The sequence below is a fragment of the Podarcis melisellensis genome, assembly GCF_964234715.1.
Source record: "Podarcis melisellensis genome assembly, chromosome: Z".
NCBI classification, from domain to species: domain Eukaryota; kingdom Metazoa; phylum Chordata; class Lepidosauria; order Squamata; family Lacertidae; genus Podarcis; species Podarcis melisellensis.
Window position 1 is genome coordinate 14,022,705 of NC_138547.1, and position 23,513 is coordinate 14,046,217.

The 23,513-nt window shown below is 41.5% G+C and overlaps 1 protein-coding gene and 1 long non-coding RNA gene across 4 annotated transcripts in view; both read right to left on the reverse strand.

Moving 5' to 3' along the window:
• Positions 1-23,513, reverse strand: part of LOC309361908 — a 212,947-nt gene that overhangs the window by 65,291 nt on the left and 124,143 nt on the right. The gene's annotated exons all lie outside the window — the stretch shown is intronic.
• The window catches only part of MED27 (mediator complex subunit 27), a 164,909-nt gene that overhangs the window by 63,205 nt on the left and 78,191 nt on the right, over positions 1-23,513 (reverse strand). The gene's annotated exons all lie outside the window — the stretch shown is intronic.

Sequence of the window (23,513 nt, forward strand, 5' to 3'; positions counted from 1 at the left end):
TTGACCACAAACTTGACATGAGCCAACAGTGTGACGCAGCAGCTAAAAAAGCCAATGCAATTCTGGGCTGCATCAATAGGAGTATAGCATCTAGATCAAGGGAAGTAATAGTGCCACTGTATTCTGCTCTGGTCAGACCTCATCTGGAGTACTGTGTCCAGTTCTGGGCACCACAGTTCAAGAAGGACACTGACAAACTGGAACGTGTCCAGAGGAGGGCAACCAAAATGGTCAAAGGCCTGGAAACGATGCCTTATGAGGAACGGCTAAGGCAGCTGGGCATGTTTAACCTGGAGAAGAGGAGGTTAAGGGGTGATATGATAGCCATGTTCAAATATATAAAAGGATGTCACATAGAGGAGGGAGAAAGGTTGTTTCTGCTGCTCCAGAGAAGCGGACACGGAGCAATGGTTCCAAACTACAAGAAAGAAGATTCCACCTAAACATTAGGAAGAACTTCCTGACAGTAAGAGCTGTTCGACAGTGGAATTTGCTGCCAAGGAGTGTGGTGGAGTCTCCTTCTTTGGAGGTCTTTAAGCAGAGGCTTGACAACCATATGTCAGGAGTGCTCTGATAGTGTTTCCTGCTTCGCAGGGGGTTGGACTTGATGGCCCTTGTGGTCTCTTCCAACTCTATGATTCTATGACTCTAAGAGGAGAGATGATAATCCTGTTGAAGAGATCTAGATGGCAAGGCCTTTCAGGCACAGGAGCGCATCTAATTGTCTTTTGCAGTGCGTCTCTTGCAAACATATAATCAGTGGTTTTCCCCTCTTGAGTGACATTTCTACCCTGCATCTTTTAACAGGATAATTTAACCTGTTGACATTTAATCTGAGTATCTTTATTTTTCCAGTAGCATCCATTATTCATTATTGAATTGTTGTTGCATATGGCAGCATGGAGGCAAACAATGCAGTTTGCGTCAAGAACATCGCTAATAGTGAGCATCTAATGGAGTGTAGCGGCATATGCTGCCATGGTGAAAACTACTTTTGAGAATCGTTTAGAAGGGGAACGAGATCCCCTTCAATACTTAACACCATTCCATGTTTCAAATGCCATATAAGGGGCCACTGAAATTTTAAATCTGTGTCTTTCACTCATCCTGTGCTTGTAAGATTCATTAAGTGCCGTATTTTTCCATGTATAAGACGCCCCCATGTATAAGATGACTCCTATTTTTTGAGCTCCAAATTAAAAAATAAAATAAATATTCATATTTTATAAAATATTCAAAACACCTGTACAGTGGTGCCTCGCAAGACGAAAATAATTCGTTCCGCAAGTTTTTTCTTCTTGCGAGTTTTTCGTCTTGCGAAGCACGGTTTCCCATAGGAATGCATTGAAAATCAATTAATGCGTTCCTATGGAGACCGCCTTCAGATCAGGTCCGGGGACAGTCTGTCCCCGGACCTCTTCTGAAGGCTGGCGGGGGGAGAAGGACTTTTCTCCCCACCGCCAGCCTTCAGAAGAGCCTTCTGAAGGCTGGCGGTGGGAAGAAAAGCCCTTCTCCCGCCGCCAGCCTTCAGAAGAGTTCCCCAGGGCTTCAGAAGAGTTCCCCAGGGCTGCCTAGGCTGCGGATAGCAGGGCTCTCCAAGCTGCGGATAGCAGCCTGCTGCCCCGCGCGAGGGGCGCAGCCTAGGCAGCCTAGGCAGCCCTGCGGGGAACTCTTCTGAAGGCTGGTGGGGGAGAAGGGCTTTTCTTAGCAAAAGTTTTCTTTCTTTAAAGAGTTAAGCGGCCTGCTGGCTGCCAAGGCAGCGCCCTCTACCTAGTCCAGCAATATAATTCATTTTGATGCATTCAAAGTGGTGCCTTATAGATGCTTTTTGAGCTCCCCGCTTCTTTTGCCAGCCTAGGTCAAATTCTTCTTCTGAAGATTCTATGTGTGAGGTAGCTTGCTCAAAATCACCTGGGATGGTTAGACTGAGATTGAGGCAAAACATGCCTCACCTCCTTGTGGGTGGAGGCTTGGTGTTACATTCCGCCTGAGAGAACAATCAGATAAAAGCGGTAGCCCCATCTAAAACACCCCCCAGCATTTTGGAGTTTCTCCATAAATGGCTTAAATTCTCATGACTAAATGTTGCAGCACAAATACTGCAAAATTGTAATTCTTTGCTCTTCCCACTCCAGGCTGCCTGGTGTACGCACTTCTCTTAAAATGGCTTCCTCTATGCAAAGGCAGAAAAGCTTTCTAGGTCTGTTGTCAACTTTTTGTTTTTATTTGTATCCTGACAAATGATTCAAAAGGAACATGTAAAAAAACACAAGGAAAATTAAAAAATAAACTACCAACAACTAAAAACAAAAACAGCATACAGAGGGAGGGGACTAGATTAGTTCCTGAGGGTTTATTCCATTCTCACCATTTTATAACTCCACGTGCATATCATCACATTTTGTGATCATACATCCAATCAGAACCTGAACAGTTTGTTTGTTTTCCCCTTTAAGATTAGTTCCTGATCACAGGCATTGAGCCATATATGGTGTTGAATTTTTTAAAGATTGCTTTAAATTTAGAGATTCACGAACAAGGGACTGAACAAAGGGCCCTCTCTTCCTGTTCCAACGTTCTGGCTTTGGATTTTTCTGGTTTGTTAGATTGATGATTTTAAACAAGAGCTCCCTGATTCAGACAGAATAGGCAACTTTGGCTTAATATGAGCCATGATCTTCATGCCAAAATTGGCATACCAGGGGGTAGTAGGAGACCTCGGCCCCAACACTTGCTTATGGTTTCATAAATCCTATTTTATGAAGTTGCAAGCATTCATCTGAATCAGGCTTATGTGTAATAATCTCAACATTTCTGCACTTCTCTGTCCATCATTAACTTCTCTTCCAGGATCCCACAACTCAACTTTTTGCTATCAGCACAGCAAATGCTATAATAATAAAGCAATGCAGCAATATGGATATGAGAATGCAAAAAGTGGTTATCCAGGAAAACATAAATCTGCTTTACAGTAATTACCAGAAACTTGTCTGAGCCTTTAACTATTTTCTGTGTGTTTACTGACAATTGATATTCATTCTTTTAGAGAAAGAATTTGAAAGGAAAAAAAACTCCCCATCTAAGATTGTCAGCTGTAAGTGGTAATGGGATTTTAGGAACACATACTTCCCTGTTAAAACTTGTTGTTTATTAAACTGTCTGTTTTTCAAAACAGACCTTGTTTCACAGTCAACAATAAGTTTTGGCAGCTGTTATTCATGTCACCTCCAACAAAAATACTATATATGCAATAAAGCAGACCATAAACACAGGAGAAAGGTGATAGTTTGCCTTGAAGGAATTAAGAAACAAATATTTGTATACTAATATTTAGGCATATTCTCCAGTGAATTTTTTTTTAATATGCTTTCCCTCACTCTTGCTACGCACTGCAGCAATTTTTTCCCCTATTTTGTTTTTACTGTAATTTTACTGGTGTTAGCCACTCTGAGCCTGGCTCTGGCCAGGGAGAGCGGGGTATAAATAAAATAACAACAACAACAACAACAACAACAACAACAACAACAACAACAACAACAATAATAATAATAATAATAATATTCCCCCTACCCTCCCAAAAAAAATCTGAGTTCAGAATTCTAAATCAACCCTTCAACTCAAAACCTCCAGGAAGTATGAATATACATATACATATTCACATCAATGCAGTGGTACTTCTGGTTACAAACACCTCGGGTTACAGACTCGGCTAACCCGGTAGTAGTACCTTGGGTTAAGAACTTTACCTCAGGATGAGAACAGAAATCACATGGCAGCAGCGGGAGGCCCCATTAGCTAAAGTGGTACCTCAGGTTAAGAACGGTTTCAGGTTAAGAATGGACCTCCAAAACGAATTAAGGTAGTAACCAGAGGTACCACTGTATAGACATCTTAACACTTCCTTATCTTAACTACTGCATCAGGATAAAGTAGTCATGTTATGAAGTGAGACTCTTTATCATTTGGAGTCATTAAAAGCTCCACCCAAATAAGTTGGACATAGTTTTCTCTGTCCCCACCCCAACTGCCCAAATTCACTTTAAATAAGATCAGGCAGCCATTAAGGATTTCTCAGCAGTTTCTTCTATAGCTCAGGAGTAAACACAACCCCTAGTAGAAACCTCTCTTCCTTCTTAAGGGTGGCATGAGGAATCTTTTATCAAAACATGACAAACCCATGTCTACCCAGCTGTCCTCCCCAGGGCTGGTGCTAGACAGCAGCCTATTGTGCAGACCTCAGAGGAGTGCAATACTGACCTTTGTGGAGTAGTTTTATAAATATTAGCTTTTGTTATATCTTATTAATTTTTGATAACATTTTACTTTTACTTTATATATTGAAGGATGTTATCATTTTGTAGTAGTAGTAGTAGTAATAATAATAATAATAATAATAATAATAATAATAATAATAATAATTGTATACTGCTCATCTGACAAGGTTGTGCCCCAGTCACTCTGGGCGGCTCCTAACAGAATATTAAAAACATGATGAAACATCAAACATTAAAAACTTCCCTAAAATGGGTATTCATACATTAGAATTGGGGTTTTTTGTGTATATATGAAACAGACCACTGAGTTGATTAGAGGTTATGTCTGTCTGTCTGTCTGTCTGTCTGTCTGTCTCTCTCTCTCTCTCTCTCTCTCACACACACACACACACACACACACACACACTGTAAGTTTTAAAATTAAGTGCAGTTTCAGTCACACTTTAATCTTTTTTTAAGAAAATGTATTAATTTTTCTAATGAGCTATAGTTCTACCTGAAAAACCTTCATATACAGAAAGAAATTGAAGAACAAGAATGTGACTATGCTCTTGTTGAAACTAGAACTAAGATATTGAATGTTGATTCTCCTACTACAAAAGACATAAACTCTAAGGCAGAAGTTTTACAAATTGGAGATATTTCTGGAAAGCACACAGCAGAAAAAGAGGGTATCAATTAGAGTACCACAAAGTCTGCAAACGAAGGATTTTCTCATATATACTACAAGAGAATGGTGAAGAAGTGTGCTGTTAGTAGTTGAAATATATAACCTCAAATCATGTGGGGTTTTTTAATGCTTTGGATTACTGCTATGCGTTGTATGTGGGGCTGACTCTGAAGATGGTTTGGAAACTTCAGCTGGTGCAAAATTCAATGGCCAGACAGCTCAATAGAACAAGATGGTTTGAAAATATAACACTAATCCTGGCTCGACTGCACTGGCTGCCAATTAGTTTCCAGGCCTGATTCAAATTCCTAGTGTTGACCTATAAAGCCATACACAGCTCACGACCTCAATACCTTAAAGACTGCCTCTCCTCATACAAACTGAGTCAGAACCTGCACTTTGTGATCTGAGGACCTTCTCCTACCTGAGAGATTCAGAGGGTGGCAACACGAGAACAGTCCTTTTCTATGGTAGCTCCCCAACTGTGGAATGTTCTCCGCAGAGATGCTCACCTAGCACTGTCATTACATGTCATTAGGCACCAGGCAAAAACATTCCTCTTTACCTAGGCCTTTCACTATTAAATAATCTATGGCAGTTCATCCCAGCTCTCACCTGGGATCTTTCTCCTCCCAGCTTCTCACGCTGGAAGACCAACATTCTCTGTCTCTCACCAAGGGTCCTCTATCAACCACCCACCCCCACCCCCATGATTATACAGTCTCTGGCCCTTAATAAAGGCCCCAGTCATAGGACTACAAAGAAAAGAGAAAAAGAAGAAAAACAAAGGGCACCCCCCAAAAAAGGAAAATGAAACAGAGAAAAGTGAATGAGAGAAATAAAATAATAAAGAAAAAGTAAAAAGTAAAATATACATTAGAGAATGATACAAAAAACCTTCTGATTTTTCATCTGTCGATTACATTAAAAAAATGATTATTTAAGATATTCAATTCATGCTAACATCAATCATCACCACTTCCAGTGGAGTTATTTCTTTTAAGTCTCAGAATCATTCATTTCTTTCCCCTACAAAATGTCCAAGAGGGTTCCTAAATTGTTATTATTATTGATAAATGCCAACCATATTTTTCAACAACAACAGCATGCTTATATCCCATGCATCTGACTGGGGGAAGGTCTGTAGTTTGTGGGTAGAGCATCTGCTTTGCATATGGAAGGGTCACTCTCCAGATAAGGTTTGAAGAGGCCTCAGTCTGAAACTTGAGGTACTGCTGTTAAGTCAGAGCGGACAGTACTGAGCTAAATGGTCCAATGGTCTCACTCAATATAAGACAACTTCCTGTGTTCTAGTATACATGACACCCAGGCATACACAGTCACCTAGATTTTTGACCACTTCTGGCAACCACATTTGCAAGCCTGTGCTCAGTAAGCTCAAGGAGAACTGTGGAAAAACAGCATTCCAGCGTGCAAAATCACAAGTAATTGCATCTATGTTCATATAGTACAGGAACAAGTAATTAATAGCTTTTTACGGGGAATCCGATTAGCATGACAAATGATATGACTACTGCAAGCAATGTACAGCTAATTGGACTACTCTGTACAGCAGGGAAACATCCCATGAATACATCTCAGGAGGAACAGGAAAGGAGAAGCTGGCTCTGTCAAGGCTTTCATCAATCAAGTGTACTTCACAGCACTCTGTATCCTGGCTTTGCTTCAAGAACCTTTCAGTTGGCAGCTGGAACATACCTGCTGCATGACTATAGCATTATTTAAAATACAGTAGATGGTAAATAATGAACCTTGAAATACTTGCACTCCTGCACAGAATACGAAAGGAGGATGATAAAGTTGTCAGAGCGAGGAAGGTTTGCCTATAAACACAATTGGGTTGTGTGAGGATTGATCAGTTTCAAGAAGGTAACATACCAAACTGAAAGGAATACTGCTGCCTAGGTGACCTGTGAAGAGGTAAGAAGAAAAGCTAGTCTTGCAGGCTATTTAGTATAGCTAAATTTAGGAAAGCCAGAACTGCCTTAGTGTGTTTTCTGCAGCACTTAGAGGCCATCTTTCCAGAGCCATGCTAATCTAAAGATTTCAGCCATTTCAAGTAAAGTTGATGGAAAACATTCCCATGACACTCAAAAGATGCTGTCTCCATTACTGATACACTTCTTCTGTCCATCTGCTTTCTGTAGAAAGAAACCTCTAGCTTTCAACTTTCTCTGTCTTGCACACTCAAAGATGCCATGCAGACTTATAATGTTAAGCTCCCTACATCTCCATACTCACCCTGGCTCTAGGTCCTTGAATGGTATAGCAGGAAGTAAAATGCTTTTTGTTCCCATCTCAAGCAGACTTGAATTATTACTCAGGTTTCATGCTTCCCCAGATGTTACCCAGGCCAATAAACACCAGAAGAGAGAAATCGTGGTGGCTAGTACAAGTTGGTGAACTGAAGAGTGAGGGAGCTATGATACCAAGGGGGTGGAGGAAGCTGCCAAGGAACAGAAATGCTGAACAAAATGAGCTGGGATTGAGGTAGCAGTGTAAGATGGGATGCCTTCTTGTAAGCAGATGTTTGGCCGCTGTGGGAACAGAATGCTGGCCTAGACTTTTTAAATGTGCATATCAGCTTCCTACATTACTGTTTATAACCCACAGGAATGACAAGAAAATACGCATTGCTAGATATCCTGTTCTGATTCCACAATGAAGCCTATGGAAAAGGTGTCCTGGTCACTGCTGGATTCTGGTTTAATGACATCATCCTATAAATAACAACAATTTAACAAAATCCAAAGTTTTGCCACCCCTATGCTCCTTTAGGAGGAAGGGTGGGATAAAAATTTGGCAAACTAAATCAAGAGTACATTTTACATACAGTATTTCAAGATAGTATCAACAAACCAGCAAACACAAATCACTGCCATCAATAATGACAAATTAAATAATTACAAGCAGGGAAGACATTTTAAGATAGGCCTTTGGTCTGATCCAGCAGGGCTCTTCTTATGTTCAGACCCCACCCCAAAACTATTCCTGAATCTATTCTTGAAATGTCATGGGCCTTTTATCTAAAATGAGATGTGTAGGAGAATGAAGGCTGAGCTTTCCAGTAAGTAGATCACTATAGGAAAGTGGGTTTGCCAAACACAGAACACAACAAGTAATCAACCTGTAAATTACTTGACAACTAAGGATTCAGATCTCCAGTTCAATCTACAACATCAACAACAAATGAAACTTGAGGCTGCCCAAGATCCCAGGGACTAGTGCCAGTCTGAGTGAATAGTAATAACTTTACATGCCAGTGGTGAACTCATCTTAAAGCACTAGGTAGATGGGGAGAGACAGAGAGAGGGAGGGAGGGAGGGAGGGAGGGAGAGATCATGTGACAGACTGACAACAAATAGTCCTCTTGCTTAAACTAAGGCATTTGTTCATTTTCGACTCTCAGTGGTGTTCCACAATGTCCCCCTGCTCAATCTGAACACTGCAAAAAGGGGCTGTGAAAGAAGTACCCTCCTATGCCCTTTGCAGCTTTTGAAGAGAAGTGATCAAGGGAGATTTCATTATAGGGGAATAAAAGTGTGCATGGAGCATTCTGTGCCACAACAACCAGAACTTTTCTCCAATTTTTAATTGGAATGAAAGGTCAGAGAACCAGATAAAACACACACCAAACATGTGGTGTGACTTCTGCAAAAGGACCAAAGAAAATAAATAGCCGAAGGGAGAAAATAATGGGCGAAAGGAGGCATATATGATAGAAATTGGAATAGTGTGCTTCCATTAAAACAGACAAACTAAGTTGATTTTAACTTTGCATTCTCCTTAGATAAGATGGACTTTTGATGTGACATTCAGCAGCCACAATCCTTGACCTGATTAATGATGACCATTCATTTTTAGTTTATATTAGCAATTAAAAAGTTTTCTATGAAAAGGAAGTTAGAGGCACTACCATAGTCTGAATTAAGATTTTTGCCAAGGCCACACCAACCATCTGTTAATCAATATGGCAGCAAAAGCAACCCTTTGCTGATTATGATAACTTGTAATAGAAGTGATAGCAGGCCTGTATACCTAAAAATAGAAAGTCTCCAAATAATGTTAGAAAGTGTTAGCAGCTTAAATGTTGGAACCCCACTTACTGATTATAACATCATCTAGAGAGAAACTGCTGGTTTAAGGGCAGTTTATGTTTTATGTGAAACCAGAATTGAAAAGCAAAAAAAAGAAAATCCTCTATTTAAAAGCATCCTCAAAATGCCAAGGCTTCTATAACATGCTTTCTGTTCAGAAACATGGTCACTCTAGATATTATATTACTGAGATGTGTATGTCTAATTAGATAATTCTGCATTACATCTACATTTACATTTTCTACACTTATCTAAGTGTGGGGCCTGATTTATCTGCTAACATGATATGAAATCAGGTTGGTAAAAATGTCAGTCTTTGTATTGATAAGCCAATAATTTGGAGTGAGGATGAACCACAGGATAAAATGAAGAGCAGCAATACTCCCCCCAACCCCAGAAGCTCTATCAAAGGAAGCATTTTTTTTAATGCTTTAACTTGTAATTCACATAAATATGAGGGTTGTTTGAAATTGTCCATTCTGCTAGACACCTGACAATCAAAAAACAAAACTGCTTACTACAGAAATATATCTCTCTTTTGTTGTTTTGCCACCAATCTTGCCTGCAACAAGGTTATTCCACAATGTTGCTTTCAAAAATCCCACTGCAAAAGCTAAAAAACTGTCAGAATTCTAGCAGCAGTTGTGCAAGTTCGATACCAATTGTAAAGGCCAATATAAGAGGAATTATTTTATGGCAGCAACAACAGATCATACACGTTCATCTTTTGCTTGCCTAACTCACACCCACGATCATTACAGTTTATCACATCACACCCCATAGGTGTGCTGAAATTCTTTCTTCTCTGCCCTTTTAACATGGAGTCTAGGGTACTTTTGAAAAAACACCAAGGGCTAACAGATAAATATACCGTATTTTTCGCTCTATAACACGCACCAGACCATAACACGCACATAGTTTTTAGAGGAGGAAAACAAGAAAAAAAAAATTCTAAACGAAGCAGTGGATGTATGATTTTTGTGGTTCATGCTGTGGCCACAGACATGTGATCTGACGGTGAGTTTGGGGTGGCCCAATGCAAAAATCCTGAGGATCCATGTGGATCCATGCTAAAGTTGCCCTAAAGTCGCAGGGGCGCTGGAAGTCGCAGGGGCGCTGGGGGAGTTAACGGGAAGCGAGAGAGAAAGAGAACGATCCCTCACACACACACACAGACACACAGAGTATCAGTCCTAAAGTCGCAGGGGCGCTGGGGGAGTGAACAGGAAGCAAGAGAAGGAGAACGATCCCTCACACACACAGAGATACACAGAGTATCAATCCTAAAGTCGCAGGGCCGCTGGGAGAACGCAGGGGTGCTGGGTGAGTGAACAGGAAGCAGGAGGAGGAGAACGATAGCTCAAGCGCACACACACACACAGCCCCTACAGTGGCTAACCCAAAATCGGACAGCAAAAAACTGCAGGCAGGGACAGAGAGCACGGGGTTGTTTTAAAGCAGCCAACCCTGCTCTGCTTCTCTCCCTCCTCCCCGGCTCGGCTGGCTGAAAAGCTTTGCTGCTACTTAGTGGGGAGGAGAGAGGGATATAGAGCACGGGGTTGTTTTAAAGCAGCCAACCAGACAGGAGCCGCTTACACTCGTGTAAGCAGCTCCTCTCCTCTCCCGCTCTGCTTCTCTCCCTCCTCCCCGGCTCTGCTCGCTGACAGGAGCCGCTTACACCCGCTTTGCTGTTTCAAAGCGAGCCACAGACTACTCACGACTGCAGCAGATTCCCCCGCCATCCGTAGGCATTCGCTCCATAACACGCACAGACATTTCCCCTTGCTTTCTAGGAGGAAAAAACTGCGTGTTGTGGAGCGAAAATTATGGTACACACTTTCTGCTTGCACATTCAATTTGATTGAATTCTACTAATTTCATCAATTTACAAATTTATTCAGATCCTCAAATAGCAACATACAGAAAGTGAGTCAACCCTTGCAATTTTGGGGCATTGATTCAAAAGTAGCATAGAGCCCATGATAAGGGACATTGAAGAAGAGAGTTTCAGCCCACCTATTTGGTGTAGTACCATATACTGTTGAAATGTAGTGGGTGGAGGCTATCAGTGAAAATGGTGTATCTTCACAGCCAGAGCAACAAATAAGCTGGAACGGAAGGGAATGTGCTAAACACCTGCATGGCTACCACACACACACACACACACACACACACACACACACACAGTGCCTTTCTGGGTTTCTCCCATATTACTTTGTCCAATTTCTATCTCAGAATCACCACATCTCCTGGCCTTTAGTTATCTCATTCTATGGCTAAACCTCCCCACCCCCTGCCATCATATACAGGATCACAAATTAAGAACATCTTCCCTATAGATCCATAGCTTCTTTTGCAAGATCCTATTAGGACATCTGTAGCTCTGAAGACTTATTAGGAAAAAAGCAGGGGGAAAGTTAAGACTTTTGACATCTAGATGAGTTATTTTGCTTCTGTGAAATTGCTGATGCTGCAAGGACTGCCAGCCAAACAATTTTATAGGTAATAATTCAAAGATATATTCCTCCTCCCAAAATAAATAAAAGCTTCCTTAATCATCTTTCCTGTGACCAAAATAAGTTGAATAAAGAGGAAAGCACATGCAGCTGAAGACCAAGCCTTAATAGTTACCTATGTTGTAATGTCCCTGCAGTGTTCTAGGGAGCCCTTATCCTTCAGGGTTCACAAAAAGTCTCTAACTAAACCCCCTCAAATGGGACTCGACAAGTGAAGTAAGCCGTATTGGGTTCAATATTTACTCCCAAGGAAGCGTGTATAGGATTGCAATCTAAGCCAGACAATTTAATATAGAATATTCCTAACTCAATGTGACAAATGTATAATCCAAAAACAAAGACAGTCTCTACTGCACAGATCTTTACATAGGAAATATATATAATATATAAATAAATAAATATAATAATATTTATATAATATATAAATCAACCCTAACAAGGCATGGAACTGCTGGCTTATAGGGCCTATGGTCTGCGATATAGTTGAAAAAAAAGTGCCCATCTGTCCATCCTCTGATGTCAGGTGCTGGGATTGTGAAACTGTGATGCCAAATTCCAAAGCAAGCTCCCAATTCTTTCCCAAAGAAAAAATTGGGAGTACGTTATAAGCATGCTCCTGATTGCACCTGATTATACCTTTCTAGATGCTGTGTTTTGAATTTAATACCTTTCTCTCTCACCCTGCCCTGATTTATAGTGTACTCCCAGTCTTGTTGCAGTTGCGGCAAGTAAATTTACAACAGCTAATATCATACAATGTCAAGTGGGCATCAAACTGGTCCATGGAGAGTGGCTATTCTGGATCCCTGTTTTAAGAAGTGCACAGAGAAAACTGTATGAATTCACAAAGTTAATGGACTGCTTATTCCCTCAGCCCTTCAAACTCTCTCTGGCTGCAATCCTCCACAACCCTATTCGCAGAAATCCTCCTGGGATACAAATGAGTTCACACACATATACTGTTGTGGCCTCTGGAAGTTGCTTGTATCAAGCACATGGAGCAAGCAGAATCAGACGAGTGTGATTTTTCAAAGTTGGATCGTTTCCACTTCATTTCAAAAACTAGTTAACCCCCGGACCCAAGAACAACAATTATATTTCAATTCTTCAGTAACAGTTCTTTCATTAAAACCTCCAGAGTCTGTAAGGCATGTACAAAAATTATCACCAAAAGTTCTCCCTGCTGAGCTTACCAGCAAAAAAAGAGGAAAGCATCTGAAAGTGAAAAGAAAAAAAAAGAGATAGCATAGCCTTTGGCTCAACTGGTTTGTAGCTCTACAGGGCTATTTTGCACAAGGTGATATTCTATTTTGACTTGAAAAAATTTGAAGCACCAAGATGATTCTTCCCCCCTACACCTTTTATAGCTCACTTGATTTTAACACTAAACACTGGATGTAACACTCAGCAGAAGAGCTCAATGATTAAGAGACTCAAGTAGCCAGGGGAGTTTGACACAGACTGACAGGCTCCAGCTAAGCTTGCTGCGTAAGGATTTCGTCTGCACTTTGTCTTTCTGTTACTGAAATCATACCTAAGGGCAAAAAGGCAAGGGATACACAATAATACATCATGGCTCACTTATCAGGAAGGGCCCTGACAGCAAGTAGATAACCTTCCCAGTAAAGACTTAAAAGAAATAATGAGAGAAGAGCACCAATAATTCCTTACATGTCACTAATGCGCTATGAATTTTGAATGTTTCCTGGATACGAGAAAAGAAAATCCCTAACTGAGGAATCATCATCCTTGGCAATGGCTGCCATGATCAAAAATGGGAAGAGCACCCTCTCTGGATTGTATTCAGTGATAGTTCTACTCTGAGTAGACACAATGAAATTAATAAACATGACTAACCTCAGGTCATTCATTTCAAAGAGTGTACTCTGAGTAAATATTGGTTGGATACAAACCTTTGGAATTGTGAGCACAATGACCAGCAGAGCAGAGCAAGCTTATAGACAAGGGAGGATGAAATATCCACTTGGCTAGCAGCCATCCTCTCTCATCTAACCTTACTTCAGGTAAGGTTCTGCTTAGAGAAAGCACACTGAAATTAATGGACCTTATGTTAGTAATGCCCATCAATTTCAATGGGTCTGCTCTGAGTAAGATTAACATTGGATACAACTTTCACTTCGTTAAAATTATTATCACCCTACAATTCAACTGCAATCATTCAATTGAAGTCGGGGGTGTATGGGGTGTTAGGAGAGCGGTAGTACCTCTGGTAGGAGACACGTCATGCTCCTTCTGTGGTAGTTTGTCCACATTTAGCTGCCACCCAGTACTCAGCTCTCACCTGTGGCAGTCAGCGTACGACACCCCGGGAACAGCTTTGATTGGTCAGCTAAAGTAGGTGAGGTAGCTGATGGGTCTCAAGGCGGTTTCTGCATGTGCTGTAGAGGGAAGTGAGGGGCACATGGGGCTCTTAGATCTAGGAGAAGGAAAGCTCTGATCCTAAACCTCTGCTGCCTTGCAGGATATCCTCAGGAGAAACAAAAGGCTAAGGAGAAAACCCTACACAAATCCAGAGCAGAGTCCCTAATACAGTTGGATGGGACTTTGTATGCTTCCTTCTGGCAACTCCTGCAGACAAGCTGGTGCCAAGCATATTCCTCTGCTTTCCTTTGGACCACATCAGTGAGGCTGAGAGGGGGCACCTGTCCTCTGGGCAGCCCAGGACCTCCATACACACTGTCCAGGCTTGTGGCCTGGGGAGCTCACTTCGGTGTTGCCAACACAGCAGTTTGACTTCACCCCTGGAGGCACACTCCATTGTCTCTTGAGACAGATGGGTGCCAACAACTGAAGTCACCTCCCGGGTGATGTATGATATGAATAACCACCTGTAACTCATACCCTTAGTTCTCCTAGGGCAGAAGTTTACAACCTTTTTGATTCCATGTCTCCCTTGATCAACTTTCTGTGGTTCCCCTGAGCCTCAGAAGCCCACTTATGTCACCCGGCTGCAGAGCCGGCAGCCCCTCACCCCTTTGTGAACACCTTCCCTTGTAGAGAGTTCCCTCACCCCCCTCTCCTCTCCCTTTTCCTTGGGAGTCATCTGGGCAGCAGCTTCCACCACCGAGCAGCCGCCCCCGCCCCAAAGAGAGGTGCCTCCTTACGCTGCCCCACAGGAACCAGGGAAGAGGATTCCCCCACTCTTAGAAGCCCAACCGAGACTGCCCAAAGGTGAATGTGAGGCCAGCCCCTTATTCACCTTGGGAGGCAGCAGTGGGCACTGCCAGGTCTGCATGTCAGAAAGGTTCCCCTTCAATGCTGGACAATCAGCTCTCAGGCAGCCATTATACATAGCGAAGCCAGTGCAATGCCTGCCTGCTCAGCCTCCCACTTGTCTCTCCATTCCCAGCAGTGAGGGCTGGCAGACTGGCTGGCTGGGCTCCCTCACTGCTTGCTTGCTTACTCTGAGGCCACCTCAGCTACCGGCAACCAGCCCCCCCCCACCTCCCGGACAGTCCCAAAGGCACCATTTGCCTGGGGAGATTGCACACAGGGCTGCTGGACAAATAGCCACACAAGCCTTTGAAAGACAGTGATGCAAGGGAGGGAGGGAAGGAAAGAGGGACAGAGTCCAGTGCTGCCTACGGCACCTCTGGCCATCATACAAGGCACCCCAGGGTGCCATGGCACACTGGTGGAAAACCACTGCCCTAAAGGAACAATAGGGATACAAATGTAATTAATGAGTATCTATTTACAAAACATTCAACCTATTTGCTCAAACTTATTCCTATGCATTATCTCAAGTCCTGTAACATCAATATCTACATATAGGGAAGACTGGGAATGTACTGTCTGGTGCTGCCCTCCCCTTCTGGCTATACCTACATGTTGAGCACCATGTTCATTCAGGGCCTGATGTGGAAGAGTTCTATTTGGGCAATAAATGAATTTCTAAACCCATATTTCATAATGTTCATATAAATACAAAAATACCTGCTACTGAAGTTTGATATAAGAAGCAGAAACAAATGCATATACTTATCAGTAGGACTATTATGGTCAGGGATGACAGGAGCTGCAGGTTCCCCGTCCATGTAACAAATCTTCATTTAAGGAAAATCAAAATCTTAGTCCTCAAAGAACCCCAGTCTGCATAATTCCTGTCCACTTCACAACTGCCTGGGCAACATGTGTGAAAGTACAAAGCAGAGCAGTTCCTACCCATTCTAGTCAGAGAATAATAAAGTTCAGTTCATATGCCACAGAAGCCTACACATACGTGAGATGAAAATGCTTGAGCTTTACCAACTCTGGGTTAATCTGTATTCTTCATATCTTTGCTTTTACAAGATATTGGGCTTTAAGATGTGCCTCACATTTCATTTAATATGCTTAACACCAGTTGCACAGAAGAGTGTTAGAAAGTGCAACCACAAGAATCAGGGGACAAGGCACATGTTAAATCTGAAGGGCTATTGATCACTGCTGCTTCTCCAGTAGGAACATTACATTAACACTTTAAATAGCAAAGGCAAGGTGGAAGGTCAAACAACCCAGCACCACATAGTGTCTGCTTATCTTGGTTCAGTTAATTGTTTCAGACATTAGCTCCAGGTAGGTCAGGAAAAGTCTGCTGTCTTGCATCCTGGAGAGTCACCACTAGTCTAGCTGAGCAGTTCTTGTCACATACAAAATTATGCTCAGTCCCAACATCCTGTACCACCCTTCTCCAACCTGATGGCCTCCAGATGCTGTTGGACTACAGTTCCCATAAGTCCCAGTCAACATGGTCTGGATTATCTAATGTACATTTTTGAGGGTGGCGGGACACATTTCAGCTATACAGTGGTTCTCTTACCAATGGCATTATGCAGATCTCTGTGTAATTCCTCCCCCCTTGAGGTTGTGTACGTGGGTAGTTGGGGGAGTATTCTGCAGTTAAAACATTTTAAACTGCTACAAGTAATCTTCTAAGGAGGGCAATTAAAGAGAACATTCTCATGAAGTCATTGAACAGAATTTGCTTTGCCAAGCTTTTTGATTTAACCCACCCACAGGGTTCGCTGTAAACACGCAAATGCCTGGAGAACACCCTGAAGTAAAATAAAATAGTAATAGAGTTATTTTTAATGTTGACAAAGGGAAGAACACAGCAATGTAATTCTCTCCCCTTCCTATCCTGTTGTAAGTATATTACAAATTCTCTTTTTGCATGAGTTAATTATTTATAACCACATTCCTCTATTTCAAAGTTGTATGAACTGCAAAAGGACTTTCCTTATAATAAAAGGCCTTGGAATTGGCTTTGACTCTGGCACTTGTTTTATTGCCATCACAAGATCTAGGAGCTCAATACTGCATTCCAGAAATTTTCATCCACCAGTGGAAGAGAGAAGGAGGAAACCTTATTGCAAAAATGGAGATTAATCTAAGGCCTGCTTCAGATTCAACAGCAGTATCCTGAGCATACGCTGGGACACTGGCAGTCCAACATCACTTATGCTAAAGTGCCATTTATGAAATACAGAACATTGTGGAACTCTGCATGGCTACAAAGATTTGCGGTCCTTTTTGCTGAGCTAACAGTATTGGACGCATCACAACAGCTGTGTGGAAAGTCACCATGTCAATGTGCCAGTACTCACTAACTGACCTGTGTCTGAGCAGGGTTGGGCCATGAGCTCTGTGGAACACAGAAAGCTCCCTTATACCAAACCAGACCACTGGTCTCTGGTCTATCTAGTTCAGTATTGTCTAAACCATGCATGTCCAACTTTCAAGAGACTGCGATCTACTCCCACTATGAAAAAACTGGCAGTGATCTACCAAAGTTGTTGAGACAGAGTTTGAAAACCATCACTGAGACACCAGTCCAAAAGCTCTACACACCCAAGGGGGCTTCGGACAGCAGCTCCACCTTGGTGCTTCAAGACAAACCAGTTTAAAATGGGTTGAGTTTCCAAAACCATGTGATATGGCATGAAGGCAGGCGGGTCAAAAGGGAAAAGACATGTATTCCACTGGGGCATGCTGAAACCCTTGATCACACCTTAAATAATTATTTGGATCCCTGTCTGGCAGTGATACAATATGTAAAATATATTTTATAAAACTGCCTCTTCATTTTGTCCACTTTGGCCAATTACTAGGCATGCATGCTCCAATATTTATTGCAAAGGGCCAGAATATCAAACTGTGCTCATTAGATAATTAGAAATCCCTAGTGTATCTTGAATGAAACAATTTATCTAAGTCCCTTTGATTAAATGACTAGGGATTTCCAAAGTGTTGCATAAATTGTGAGGGGCGGGGGGGGGGGGGTTGTCACCTCTTAACAACACAGCAACAAAATCTCAAGCTTTAAAATAAAATGTGTATCAAAGAACTGCTGTTTTACAACAGAATATTCTGGCACCTTGAACAGGTTTATCAACCACCACAAAGTAACCAGCCTTTAAGCTACCGTTGAAGTACTGTTTCTGCTACAATGGACTAAAAGGATTACTACTCAGAATTTTGCTTGTTAACAATACAGCTGAAATTCTTGGGCTGCTGAAACTCATTGAGCACTACCTACTGCCCTAGATCTGTTCAATGGGCAGAATATGTACAATAGATTAAAAATACACGGCCCAAAGTTAGAACACCTTACTAAAAACGGCTTCCAAATATCACACACGCCCCTGTGAAATATTCCATCCAGCTTCCAGCCAAGCATAGGGGAATTGTATCAGCATTTTCCTCACAGTCACACGCTATTGCATCTAAGACTTGAAGATCCTATTTCCTAGATTAATCTGTAGAATGAGATACCTAAACATCAACACCAAGCGCTAATTCCTTTATTAAAAAATAAATTAAAAATCACAAGAAGTTTACACATTAGGGCTGCAAACAAAGAATAAAGTTGCTTTAGTGAAACAAAGAAAACTCCTCAAAGTTTAAGATAAAATTTAAGATGTACATCCTTACCCAATCACTAATGAAAGACATTTGCCTTAGTGGATGGCAAAATAAACAATGGCTTGTTATGAGAACAACCTTTGGGTTGTGTGCTTCCACCGCATATTCTCTCTCTCTCTCTCTCTCTTTAATTATTTGTGATTTTTAGTTATATACATTTCAACAGTTTTACAGTAATTTTAACATTTCAAAACTCGATTTACTTACTTCTCTTTCTGTGGTTCCTTAAATTTATATTTATCATTTCCTGCATATTCTAAATTAACTTATTCTTTTATTCATCTATTTTATTTACCCTTATGAAACTGCAGGGTTTTTGTTATTGTTGCTTTACAATAATCCTGCCAATGTCTTAATCTGTTTATAGTTTATTTGTTGCTTCTTCCACCTTCTGAGCAATGAAATTTGTTGGACCTTATATTCTTGGCAGAGTTCCAACAGATATCGGAGTAGTTGAAGTCTCCCATGACTACTATAGCTTTCCTTTTTGAATGTTTGATAATCTGCTCTAGGAAGGCATAATCCATTTTGGAGGTGTATAGCAAACACCCACAGTAAGGTCATGCTCCCCACCCTACCTACCATTTTTACCTATTTAGTCTCAATCTGCCTTCCATGCTCCAGGTCATGGATCTCTTCACAAGTGTACACATCCTTAATATACTCACCCCTTCCTGTTTGGTTTATTCCTTATGAATAGGTTATAACCCTCAATTTCTACATTCTGGTCATGAGCGTCATCCCACCAGGTTTCAGTAATGCCTGTTAGATCAGATTTGCCATCCTGTATTAAAAGCTCTAATTCATCTTTGTTTCCAATACTCTACGCATTAGTATAAAGAAAAGTGAAACCATGAGTCAGTCTCTCCAGCTTCTTCCTTCTTGTAGTTTCCTGCCTTTAACAGGCGTCTGTAACACTGTCTTTGTTTCCTATGCATCATTACCTCCAGGACCAGGTTTTTCCCTGTCATTTGTACTGTTATCTCCCTCCCACTCAAAAGCTTTCATTTCTATTTCAGACTAACCCCAGTTCCTTGTGATGTCTGAAGGCAAACAAACTGCTGTTAGTCTTTACTATAGTTAGGTTGAACAAGTCCATTCCAAACCTTTGCTTGCTTCAATTAATCACAGTCACCTAATAGCTAGAAGGAGGCAAGAAATGGGCTTTCTCCTCCATATGCTGCTAACATTGTGCTCTCCTTCCCTGGTAGCTGCCTCCTCTCTTTTCTTTCTTTCTTTCTTTCTTTCTTTCTTTCTTTCTTTCTTTCTTTCTTTCTTTCTTTCTTTCTTTCTTTCCTAGTCCAGTTGGCTCTCTTAGTCATACTGAGGTATCGTGGGCTAGGGTACAGAGATTTCTGCACTCTTAGGCGGAGATGGAGGCTGGCTTGCAGCAATGGCAGAAAATGACTCCTCCCCCCCCCCTTAGTGGCCCCAGGTCCAGATAAATTCTGACATAAATAGCTGCTGGAGGAAAGACAGAATCTAATTTGATACTGGATGTCTTGCATTCTGGAATGCCCCAGGCAAAATACTGCTAGGTTGGTATTATCTTGAAAGACTTTGTGCCTACTATGTTGGCATCTGTGACCCCATCCATTCCCGTTTCTACCTTCCAATTTCTTTTCTTTGGATACAAGGGATTCTTTGTGTTCTATTATTCCTGACCCTACATTCTTTCTAAGCCCAGTTATTAGAGCACAATAACAAGAGAGTTTCAAGAGATGGTTTTATGATAAAACAGTCAGATAATCCCCAATGTCTACATAATAATTTCTTTAATATTCACCCTTCTTTTAGGTCCCCTTATTTCTTTCCTTCCCTGCATTCTTTGTTCATGATCCCTTTCTTACTCATTAAATTTTTCTATTGGCATCTTCCTCCCTTTCCAATCCTGGCACACTCCTTTCACCTTCTCCTCTGGCACAATCCTCCCACCCATCAACCTCTCATTCCTCACCTTCTCTTTCCCCAACACATGCTTCTTTTTGTCTTCTCAACCCCTCCCCATTCTGTTATTTGCTACCCCAATCCTCCTTGCCCTAATTTTTAGTGCTTCCTACTTCCATTTTTATTCATGCCTTTTATCCCAATAGATGGGCTCCATGAAATGGCCTCAATTTTAGCTAAAGTTTCTCAGGGCACAACTCTAAAGAGGAGAAAAGTAAGGAAAGTAACCATTAGCCAAGACAGAACATCCAAAAGAAGACCATGCTAAATAGCTCTTAAAATAATTGCCAATGTTTTAGTTTGGCACAGTGTATATTTGCATTCCTGGTTATGTGTACAAATATGTAATCACTAGCATATCTATAGAAAATCTAAGGGGCAAGTGCAATATGTGGCATTTCCAGAGCCATGAAGGCTTCAGCAAGGGAGAGACAGAATGGAAAAACTTCAGGGGTCTTCTTCAGCTGTTATCAGACTTGCTTTTATTATGTCTTTATTAAGCTCTTTTACAACTAATGCATTTACTATTCTCTACAATGCCTTCCTCTTACTCTGTATTCTCTTTAACTCCTTCCTTTCTTAATCCCTTTCTTATTAATCCATCCATGCCTACTACTCCTTCATACTGCAATTTCCTTCTTGCTTCCTGCCAGGTGCTGTGTTAGGAGGGTGCCTGAAATCAAGGAGTTGTATTCTACTAAGTTCCACTCAGAGCAGATCCACTCAAATTAATAGACCTTACTTAGCCATCTGCTCCGTGTAGGACTAGCACTGGATACAACCCCAGGGTCTTTTACACCAGGCCCAAGAACCCCTTGCCTTTCTTCTTCTTATTATTTTTTTTAACTTTTTAAAAAACAAAAACTATGTTGCTTACAGGGCAGCTTCAGCTTCCCCTCTGAAAGTCTGCCTAATTTTGCATCCACATATATGTATGTATGCAAAATTGCATCATATGCATGTTCCCTGAGTCCTTTAAGGGCCAGCCCTATTTGAGATGTCACTGGAAATTGAACCAGGGGCCTTCTGCATACAAAGCATGTGCTCTGCCATTGAACTATGGCCCCTTCAAGAAATAAAAAACAGGTCTCATTTTCATGTATTGGAACTAATGTACTTTTCCTGCAGATTTCACCTCCAACTCCTCCCCCCCCCCCCCGGACAACAGTAAATGTTTATTTTACTAGAGATAATCATAAGCTACAGCAACTGTCATAGACTCCTCTCCCATCAATCTTGATTGATTAGGTATGGCTCTTTATATGAAGAAAAAAAACACACTTTGTAAGAAAATGTGTAGTGGTGCAATACGTGAATGGAAGTTAAAAATGAAATGTGAATATGGCTGAAGATCAGTATTATTCTGTAATAGGGAAAAGAAGATTAGAAGACTCTCTGGCACCAGATATATACCCACACACTGAGCTTTTTGTAAGGAGATTAATCACACCCTAAATAAAAAATAGTAAAAATCATCATCATCATCATCATCTTAAACTAGTAAAAGTCTCATACGGCAAAAGAAGGTTGGCTTGGTAGAATGTTAAAGCATTAAAGAGCCACAAGTGGGAAGACAGGTACACAATGGCTCTGCATAGTATTCTGCAGCTATGAAGCCCAAGGGATAAAAGTGGCAGTCTGGCTTCCTCTGAAGGCTGCATTTGGAATAAATTATGCAAACATGATGTGAATGGGTGTAATCTGTTCTTAAGCACTTCAGAAGAGCCTTGCTGCATCAGACCAAAGGTCCATCTAGTCCACCATGCTGCTCTCACAATAGCCAACCACATGCCAAGCCTGCAAGCAGGACCTGAGTGCAAGAGCACTCTCCCCACTTGCGATTCCAAGTACGGTAACTGGTATTCAGATGCATAATGTCTCTGGTACTGGAGGCAATATATGGTCATCCTCCATTAATTCATCCTCCATGAATAATCCCCTTTTACAGCCATCCATGCTGGTGGCCATCGCTACCTCTTACTACATATACTTTATTATGCCAGGGGCCAGAAAGGAGGCTGGGGGAAAGTCAGCAATCCTGAGAGCCAGTTGTACAGTGGAAAGTGTTGAGCTAGGACAAGCCACTCAAAATATTGCTAGACTAAACTCACATCATCCCTCAACACACTGACTGGGGCTAATGGATTGTTACAGATTCCCCATTTCTGGACTTGGGAGAGCTTGATTCAGAGCTTGATTCATTTTTGTTGCCTGTGGCCTGGCCCTGCTCAACTAAGCTGGCCTCAGAGCATTTTTGTTGAGAGTAAAATGGCATGGAGAGATTGGAGAGAAGAGACAGAATTAAGTCTTGATCTCCTTCAAAAGAGGGCAGGATAAAAATGTGGTAAGAATGCACCATGGGTAGCAGGAATAAAAGAGGGAGGGGAGAGAGGGAGGGAGGCAGGTAGGTAGATGGATGTGAAGGATTTAAATAAGTCTTTGCCAGTTTTGGTTTTGAATATAACTTGCATCAGCCCCAGCCAGCGTGATCCTAGGAACCATGCCAAATGAAGATGGCCCGTATCTCTGGAGGCCACATTTTCAATCAGCCACACAGTAACATCTACATTAGCGGTAACCAGGGACTAAAATACTGCACTGACAAGTCCCATGCACTTACCTGTCTAAATATGGAACATTCTTAAAGTTCTTGTGTTTACTTTAGAATCAACTGAAGGAGAGGTCAAAGGACAAAATTTAACAGGAGCAGCATTAAGGAATAACATTACTACTGCAATGAAAAGCACCAAGTGGCACCCACAGGGAAGTGGCATGGTTGCCTTGTAGAATGGACATATTTTTGACCATGTGTATTCTGTGTTATATTTCATTCTGACCTAACAGCTTTAACTCTCCTAATAGTTTTAAGCCAGTGGTTCCCAATTAGAGAAGTACTGTGAACCCCGTTTTTCAAAAGCTAAGGCATTGAATTCCTACTCTTGAAAATGTTGATATCTCTGTAGTAGTTTTTGTTATGTGAATAGTGCCACCATACCCTCCAACATGTCCCAGTGCAAACCTGAGGTGCACATCTTCCAGGCCATGCTCCCATATGAGTCAC